This window comes from Pristis pectinata, chromosome 3, assembly GCF_009764475.1.
Source record: "Pristis pectinata isolate sPriPec2 chromosome 3, sPriPec2.1.pri, whole genome shotgun sequence".
Lineage (NCBI taxonomy): Eukaryota > Metazoa > Chordata > Chondrichthyes > Rhinopristiformes > Pristidae > Pristis > Pristis pectinata.
In genome coordinates, this window is record NC_067407.1 from 66990694 (window position 1) to 67000613 (window position 9920).

A 9920-nucleotide genomic window follows, 5' to 3' on the forward strand; every position below is an offset into this window, starting at 1 on the left:
CATGTTATCAGAAGAGTTCATTTAAACACATTTTTGCCAGCCTTTTACCATGGTGGCCTAGAGGTTAACCAGGGTCACAAAAAACACTCAAATTGATAGCTGTTAATTTCATTTTTGGATAGTTTTCACTACAGCTGATGTTGCCACTATTACACTAGGGAGTTTTATTTCAACAAAATTAACAAGTAAAACAGATACACAACTGGACGGGTAACGATCTGCAGCTAAAGAGGTGGGGTAGGAGAATGTTGTACCTTACACCGCAAATGTAAATAGACGCTGTAGAATCAAACTGAAAACTCATGAGAAGTGCATCATTAAAGGAGAATTGCATTTAGACTGGTTTATCCACTTCACTTTAATTGTTCAACAATAGATGGGCTACTTTCTTACAAATGATTGTTGTATTGTTTGAGAAGTGATAGTTTATCTCGTGCTCTCTGACTGTGGCCCATGCAACTCCTTATCCATGCAGAATTCCTTAACTGCTCAGTTCAGAGATAACTTGGGAAGGGCAAGTCTATAGGGAAACCATTTCCTCAACCCCTCCATGGCATAACTTTCCCCTACATCCACTGCATTGACCAAAATATCTGCACCAGTCTCGCAGTTGGGATGAGACAGAAGCATGCAAGCTTCAGAGTATGCAGGAAATTTTCTAAAACTTGCAGTAGTTAGGGACTTGAGCTGTCTGTATGGACTCCATAGAACAGAGGTGGTTGCAAGGGTCATTATAAAAATCACAAGAGTAGACAAACTTCCTACTGAGACAAAAGATTCTTTTTGTGCACCCTCAACCAATGAGTGGCTACGGTCTAGAATGGTAACCAGCTACAGGCAGCAGGGATGGGATTTGGTTGCAATGTCATCATGCCTTCTGGAGTCTCAAGGGCTCCAGATGGAACACCAAGAAGCCAGTGGTTGGAATCGCATAGTGTGGAACTAGAAGTTGAAGATTCCTCCACCACTTGCCATACTTGCACAGAACGTAGATAGGGACAGCATGGACAATCTAGAGTTTTAATCTGCAGATTAAGGAAGATTAATGGTTGTTTAACTCAGCCCAAGGCAGAGTTTGGTAAACCCATTATCACCTAAGGCAGCTCATTCAGGCCAACGGGGTGTGAGAGAAGGATAAAAGAAATCCTGCTGCATTTAACTGATGTCTTAAAGGACTAAACATTAAACTAATGCTACTTTGAGATGCAGATGTATCTTAAACAACAATGTTTATTGTTATCCCAGTGTTATAAGGTGACATACACATGCATAGCACACAAAATTAGATCTGATGTGGGGTGACAGGCTCCATTTGTACCTAAAAGAAAAAACAAAAATTAAAAAACTGCGAATATTTTACCAAATCAATTCTGAAACAGTAACCCAGCCCAAGAAATCAGATCCAAAACACGAAGCTGCTGGCTGATTCACACCAGTGAGGTCACTGTCACACTCAGCATCACAGCACACATCAAATTTCTCACCCACACTTCACGAAGTTATAATTTGCCAAATTCACATGCTCAGATATTGAATGTTTACAGAGAACACCAACACACACCTTGCCAGTCTGCAGAGTTCTCTCAAAATCCGGCTGTTGTCATCCCTCTCCCAGGACAATGCCTGAGCAGCTGCCACAAACCCACCACTGCTCCCAATCAACTTGCTCCTGCAGCTCAGCCCTGGAACAGAAAGAAACGTCAGGTCACTGCTGGCAATCTTGTCTCACATCCAGTGATCTTCATACACCAAATCAGTTAGAGCTAATATCAGACGGTCTTCACAGACATTTCAGATCTTCAGCTTTCATCACAGGTACTTATTGTGAAAGGAAACAAAGCAAGATACTCACCAGGCAATGGTCTCCACAGCTGCAGCCTGACACCTGAGTGGAGAGAGAAAGGTATTTTAGAAACCAGGCTTACAGGGGACATTCTATAAACAAATGAACTGGCTTCTATCAGTCAATTACTTGTCCTCATAACTTGGAGACCTAATTCATACATCACATTGAAGGGTAAGTTAAAACAGCAGAAAGAGGATTGAACCAAGTGCCCACCTGTTCAAGGCTGATCAGTCCTGATCCACATCTGGAAACAAACTGGAATCTGCAAAAGGAGAAATATCTCAGGACTGGAATCACTACACACTGATGGGACAATTAAAACTGCTGACCTGTGCATTCACCATCTAGTCTTTCAGCAGAAACCACTACCCAATGTAGTCCATATCCTCCTTTTTGTTGCCTATTTAATTGCCAACTTATAAGGCGAGAATATGACTCCACCACCTTCCCGAGCAGTGCAACCACTTGGTAAAAACAAACTTTCACCTCAAATCCCCTTCAGAACTCCTCTGTCACCCCCTTAAAACTACACCCTTGTTTCTGATACCATGGGATATAGGGGCTTCCAAGCCCTTTGATTTGTCATTAAGAGTCATTGAATGCAGCTACGGTTGGGAATAATTTCAAACCAGACTTTACATGTAATTAGCCACATCAACAGACTGAGCAAGAATGGTAAAACTCACCTGTATGTCATCAGATCATCCAGTGAGCACCTCGTCACCTCACCCTGTAAGTGGAGACCATGTAGTTATTGACAAGACCACAACACAGTGAAACTCGCAGAGAGCAGTGAAACCTCAGATTTAGGGAACAGATTCGATTAGAATCAGTCATGATCATATGGCAGAATCATCTTCATCACTGGTTTCACATGAAAAGCCATCAAGGACAACTGTCCCATCCTCACTGGTGCCAGGACGAGGGTGATCTCATACAAATACATAGATCCAAGATGTCTTCCCCACCCCAATCTCAGAGATTGGGAACCTTTAATTCTCTACCTCTCCACAGGCCAGTGAAGGATCACTGCCCACAGGAGTGGGCTATGCAACAGGTTGCTGATTCAAGGTTGAGATCACTCCTATCCTGGATACCAATCCATTACAGCCCACCCAACCCTTCAAACCCTTACCCAAAAACACACCTCATTGTCCCAACATCTGGCACAACAAATGTGCAAGTTGAATTGTCTGAGGAACTCAAATAAATGATATTATGTACCAGAACTGCAAGAGATGCGCATGATTCAATCCCATGCTAACCACTCAAACTCCATTCACATCGTGGTGTCCACAGGCCAAGTTCACATCTGGAATCAGAGGCTGGAACCCAAAAACAGAAGGATTAATTTGGGACAGGAAACAACATGTCACACCATTTATGTTGAGGAGGAAACATCAGGTAAATGCGAAAGACCAATGATCAAGTCGTCATCAGTTATCTGCTGAACTATGAGTTCGTCATTCAATCCTCAGATAGAAAACCCCACACCAATGCAACCCCAGGGTCACAGGAAAAGGAAGGCAGTTACAGATCAACTGTTGATACATGGCTCACAGGTGACCCACAAAACACACCTGCTCTCCAAAGGTCTACATAGCAAATTGACACAATCAATTATACCACCCAAAACATGGAAGAAACATTTACATGGCTGTGAGATTATCTGAAGATCCCCAAAAGCAGTGGGAAATTTCTTATTCACTGTTTTCCATATGCTGCTCACTTCCACTGCAAACCAACACTGATGCAAGGATACCAATACCTGACTTGCTCATGGTTAACCACAACACAGATTTGTAACTGCACAGCAGCCTAAACAGACTCATCCCTAACAGGAGACTGCATTGTAAGAAGGTTTACTAACTCAACCTTGTCCCATTACTCACCTTCCATCAGACCCATCTCTAGACAATTCCAGCATCTGAAAGAAAAAAGTTAATACCCTGATATGAATTAAGTTTCCACTAGACAAAAGTCCGCAGTGCTGGACTACCTTGGGACATGCCTGGAACAGGTTACAAGTAAGTGAGCAAAAAGGTAAGTGGGGTTCCTGGGCCACATCCAAGAACTCAGTACTATCATTAGGGACACCTATGATCCAGTTAAGCTAACTGCACATTTTATTCTCCCCACATTCCCATCAGCTCCCCCAGATTCTGACACTCACCTAAACACTAGGGATAATTTAGTGGTCAATTAAACTACCAACTCACATCTTTGTGATGTGGGAGGTAAGCTAGGGAGAAAACATGCTCCACACAGACAGCATCCAAGGTCAGAATTGAACCCAGGTCTTTGGTGGTGAGAGGCAACAGCTCTACTAGCTGTTCCATACTGTGTTTTGAGAAATATTAAAGTTTACAAATAGCATGAAATTAGGAAGCACAAAGTGTAGTTGGATTCAACTGTTTAATATACTTAAGTAATTTTTGCACATACAGTGTTTGATACACCTCAAGTGGCTGTACAAGGCATAACCACTTCTTAGCTTATTGGTTCATCCATCAGGTGAATGTGTTTTCCCATTGGTTGATTTTGCCACAGGCATCTAATAGGTTTTCTGATTGGACTGTTGTTATCCAAGGAGTACCTCTTATCCCAGGTATAAAAGGTGCTTCTTGTTAATCGCTTTCTCTGCTCTCTTCCTCCTCCCCCAACTCATTTTAGTTCCTGTGTCTCGGCTCCTAGCAGTAAAGCTAGTGCCATGTGCTCTGTGACCGTTTGTTTTAAACTTTTCCAATAAGACTTAAACACCAAGTTTTTAAACTCATTCTTCGACTCCTGAAAAACATGCGGATTTGAAAATAACCGAATCCGACAGTGTGCACATCAAAATAGGTTGCAATGGAGCAGTTAATAGAATCACAGTAACAGCCCTGTCAGCCCATACCTTGCCCATGCTGAATTTGATGCCTATCCCACTTGCCTGCATTGGGCCCACATAATTCTATGCTTTTCCTATCCAAGTGCTGCCCAATCTTTCTGAAAATTGAAGACAGTGACAATCTTGAACAAAACATTGACCTGACAAAGAAAATGAAGAACAGAATGATGGCAATGCCCAGCATTCTGCTTTGGGTTTGGACTTTCAGTTTCTGCAATCTTCTGCTGCAATTGAAGTCACCTCATACTGATTCAGTAATGGTCAAATTTCTTTCACACCATCTCAGAGAGATTCCCATTGTATTCCAATTAACATCATCACCAGTACAAGTGAACTCCTCACTAGATCTTTGACTGAGTTCCAAATCCAATTGAAGGGGTTTGCCACATTCAGTTCAGCAATCTCTCCCTCTACATCCAGATAATTCTCACCTCAGCAGCAGGCATTTCAACTTGACTGCATTCACACCTGTAGAAGAGAGGCAAGTTAGTAACTGGTTACAGCATCAGGCATACCAGTGTTAAATTTTATGTGCCTCAGAATCTGTAAGGTGGTTCATATTCTTCGTCATCCAACATGTCAAGAGTAGCAAATAAGCTTCATCACTGGCACAGTTCAAATGCACATGGAACATATGGAGGTGTCACAGCCCTGAAGATCCAACCACAGAAACTGTCCTCCACCCTCACATTATATAGCACTTATATAATGACATGGAGTCCTTTTGGCCCATCAAGCAAATGTCAGTACTCACAAGCCATCTCCCACATGCCCATTAACTCCTCAATTCTGTCCACCCATTTATACCAGGGCCTACTTTTACTGTAGCCAGTTAACCTTCCAGCATGACTTTGAGAGGTGGGAAACAAATCTACACTCTGTAGACAGCACTGGAGGCCAGGTTCAAGTCTGGGAGCTAGAGCCATGCAGTAGTTCCTGCTGCATCACTGCCACTCAACCATGACACGTGCAACCAGCAAGACCAAATTATTTCAATGTTCAGCCACTGAAAGGCCATACAATAGTGACAAGAACATCGTGTGGAGCAACATGTACAACATTGGTCTACTAACTAAAGGGTGGAGGTCAGTGACCAGTGGTGTACCTCAGGGATCTGTACTGGGACCCTTGCTCTTTGTGATTTTTATAAACGACCTGGATGAGGAAGTGGAGGGGTGGGTTAGTAAGTTTGCAGATGACACGAAGGTTGGAGGTGTTGTGGGTAGTTTAGAGGGCTGTCAGAGGTTACAGAGGGACATAGATAGGATGCAGAGTTGGGCTGAGAAGTGGCAGATGCAGTTCAACCCAGATAAGTGTGAAGTGGTTCATTTTGGTAGGTCAAATATGATGGCAGAATATAGTATGAATGGTAGGACTCTTGGCAGTGTGGAGGATCAGAGGGATCTTGGGGTCCGAGTCCATAGGACGCTCAAAGCAGCTGCGCAGGTTGACTCTGTGGTTAAGAAGGCATATAGTGTATTGTCCTTCACCAATCGGGGAATTAAATTTAGGAGCCGAGAGATATTGTCGCAGCTGTATAGGTCCCTGGTCAGACCTCACTTGGAGTACTGTGCTCAGTTCTGGTCGCCTCACTACAGGAAGGATGTGGAAACCATAGAATGGGTGCATAGGAGATTTACAAGGATGCTGCCTGGAATGAGGAGCATGCCTTATGAAAGCAGGTTGAGGGAACTCGCCCTTTCTCCTTGGAGCGACAGAGGATGAAGAGGGACCTGATAGAAAGATGATGAGAGATATTGATCGGGTAGATAGTCAGAGGCTTTTCCCCAGGGCTGAAATGGTGGCCACAAGAGGACATAGGTTTAAGGTGCTGGGGAGTAGGTATAGAGGAGATGTCAGGGGTAAGTTTTTTTACTCAGAGTGGTGTGTGTGGAATGGGCTGCCAGCAACGGTGGTTGAGGCTGATACGATAGGGTCTTTTAAGAGACTGTTGGATAGGTACATGGAGCTGAGAAAAATAGAGGGCTATGGGTAATTTCTAGGGTAGGGACATGTTCAGCACAGCTTTGTGGGCCAAAGGGCCTGAATTCTGCTGTAGTTTTTTTATGTTCTAAATATACCTAGAATGGCAACCCTAATCTTTAATGTCTTAAAGGTTAGGCTAGGCTTTGCATCCACTGAAAGAATGACAGATTTGATGAAACATTCAAGGCCCTGAGAGATCCTGACAGTGTTTCATTCTATGGGCAAATCTAGAACGAGGAGTTACTGCTTAAAGATAATTGATACTAAGAGGCATTTTTTCTCTTGTCAGAAGGTTGAGGGCCCAGGAAATCTTGAAAAGGGGTAAATAGCTAAAGCAGGTTGATGGGAATGCAGTCAAGATTACAACAAGATCAGCCATGCAATTATTAAATTGTGAACCAGGTTCAAGGGGCCAAGTGACCTAATTTTCCATACTCATGGAAAAAAAACAGGACTGGCCCACAAGCTTAAGTATTAAATGGGACCATAGCTAATTTTGATGGCATTGGACAGGAACTTGCAAATGTTGACTGGCAGAGGCTGGTTGCTGGTTAAAGGACAGGTGGCAAGTGGAAATATTTTGGGACATCACATTACAGCTCCACAAGACATTGCTGAGACCACATTTGTGGTCAGTCTGGACCAGGACTGTGTGCCATTAAGCTGGAAAGATGCAGGAAAGACTTACAAGGATGCTACTGGGATTAGAGGGCTTGAGCTAAAAGGAGAGACTGAGCGTGGGAGGCTGAGGGGTGACCTTTAAGGGGTTTATAATATCACGAAGGACAAAGACAAGGTGAATGATCACAGTCTTTTTCCCAGGTAGGGTTTCCCAAAACTAGCGGACATAGGTTTAAGGTGAAGGGAAAAATTTAATGGGGACCTGAAGAGCAAAGTTTTCCCACAGAGGTTAGTGGGCAGGCAAAACAAGCTGCCAGAGGAGTCTGAAACTAGAGGATATGGATTTAAGGCAAGAGGAGAATTATTTAAAGGAAACTGAGAGGCAACTTTCTACTGAAGGAGGCACGTATATGGGACAATATGGCAGAGGAACCAGTAGAGGCAGATAGGATTAAAATACTTAATACAAATATAACTCGAACAATGAACTCATCTAGATAAAGGAAACTATTCCCAGTAGCTGATGGCTGAATGGCCAAAGAAAACAAATTTAAATGAAAACTATATTGTGCATTGTTACTGGTGATCAACTATGTCAATGTATTGACTTGACAAAATGATCTGGATTGAGAGCATACAAAATGAAATTTTTCACTGGTTTATTGAGATACAATTTACCAAATTTAACCTGCCATACACCTGAAGGGACAATTTACAATTCCGATCAACCTACGCGCACATCATTGGGGTGTGGGAGAAAAACAGGACTCCCATACTGACGAAGTACGAATGCGCAAACGCCACACAGACAGCACCCAAGGTCCGGCCTCAAACCCGGGTCATTGGAGCTATGAGGCAGTAGTACTAACAGCTGCACATGTTGCACCTTAAAGGTGCAAGGGATAACAGCAGCAATGTGGAATATCAGATGACCAGTATGTTTATTGAAAGATCGCGGTGAGGGACTGAAGTTCAACTACATTTCAATAACACAATAGACACCGTTGCCCAAATAACAAAAGCATTTAAAATAATATCTTTAAGACATCAGGTCTCTATGAAATCGGGCAATGAAAAGACCAAGATACAAGCTACCTGTTTATCCAGACAATGGACAGCAGCTGCAGGTCAAACCTAGAGGAGAGGAAAGACATGGTCACTCAGCTGCCTCATGCGGGAGCCGCCGCCGACCGACGGGACAAGCCTCATCCGGAAGGTTTGCAGGGAACAGTCCTGACCACTACTCGTTAATCGTCGGCTCTGCGGGCGGGCCGAGGGCCGGAGGCGGCGACTTGCGACTGTGCGCTCGGCTCCAATCACACGGGCAACTTCCCTGCTCCACAGGCGCCCGGCCGACACCGGGCCCACAGTGCCCGGCACCCGAGGCCACCGCACCACCCCTCCCCGCACCCTGAGATGTTCACTCCGTCCGGGCGGAGCCGCCACGTCCGAACGACCCCGCAGACAGGGAAGGGAGAATCAATGGAAACCGTGAGGCCAAGCCGAACCGCACCCGGGGTTCCCCGCCCCGCAGCCACCCTGCCTGCAGCAACCACTCACCTCCGTTACTGTCCGGCGCTGAATGAGACCGCATGGCCCACGCAGCAGCCTTTTATAATTTAGCGCGCGAGGCGTCATGGGATCCACTAACGCCCAGCATTCCTTCAACTCCATTGGACAATCAAACCGTCAATCAAATCTTTGTCAGTGGTGTTGATCCCATTGGCCACTGGGCAGTTCCGACTGCCCAGCCTCGAAACCTCCCCCCCTAAAGGCAACAGCCTATCAAGATTAGCAGCGAGTCACGTGATGATGCAGAGGAGGGGGTTTCCAAAACTGCGGGGCAGGGACTGTCTGGATCTGACGCATGCGCGAACAGCATGTGTCCTTGCAGGGAGGAGCAGTGGGAACGGGAATGGGAACCAGTCCACAACTGGAGGTGGAGAAAGGATCTAAGGCAGATGATCCCTGGCCATTAATGAACTATGGCTTAGTATAGTGGAGTAAAGTGCAGGAAATACTCAGCAGGCCAGGCAGAATCTGTGGAGGGAGGAGCAGAGTCAGCGTGAGATCAAAGATCCTTGCTCAGAACAGGGACAGGAAGAAAATAGGTCAGTTGCAGAGGGATGGATCTAGGTAATGCCTTCGATATAGTGATGCCAGGACTACCATGGGGATAAGTTGTTGAAGTAACAAAGGTTGCTCCAGATTCCAGCATCTGGAGCAACCTTTGAACTGAACTGATTATCTGCTAAACCCTGTAGACTAGAATGTTAAGGCGAGTTCAGATGGATGCTCCAGATTCTCCTGTCAAAGAAACTGCAGATTTCTTTGTTTTCGTTTGTCTCCAGCTGCCCTCACTTACTGAATCAAGCAGATTATTAATATAGAAACAGATGTTGGGAAGCACTGAGCAGGTCAAGCACCATCTGGGAAGAGAGAAACAGTTAATGAGTTAGGTCTGAAACACTTCATCAGAACTGGGGAAAAAAGTTATTTTCAAGTTGCAGTGGATGGGGAAGAATGGAAGGGATAAAGGGAATTAAACTAACTCAATTCTCTTTTACAGTTCTGACA

General features: G+C 44.6%; 2 non-coding genes across 2 annotated transcripts; both read right to left on the bottom strand.

The window, feature by feature from the left end:
- Positions 1–2642: 2642 nt before the first annotated feature.
- On the bottom strand, positions 2643–2716 carry LOC127568988 (small nucleolar RNA SNORD47). The gene has a single exon (XR_007956120.1). It is a non-coding gene; the product is annotated as a small nucleolar RNA SNORD47 (small nucleolar RNA).
- Positions 2717–4980: 2264 nt separating this feature from the next.
- On the bottom strand, positions 4981–5062 carry LOC127568985 (small nucleolar RNA SNORD79). The gene has a single exon (XR_007956117.1). It is a non-coding gene; the product is annotated as a small nucleolar RNA SNORD79 (small nucleolar RNA).
- Positions 5063–9920: the final 4858 nt, after the last annotated feature.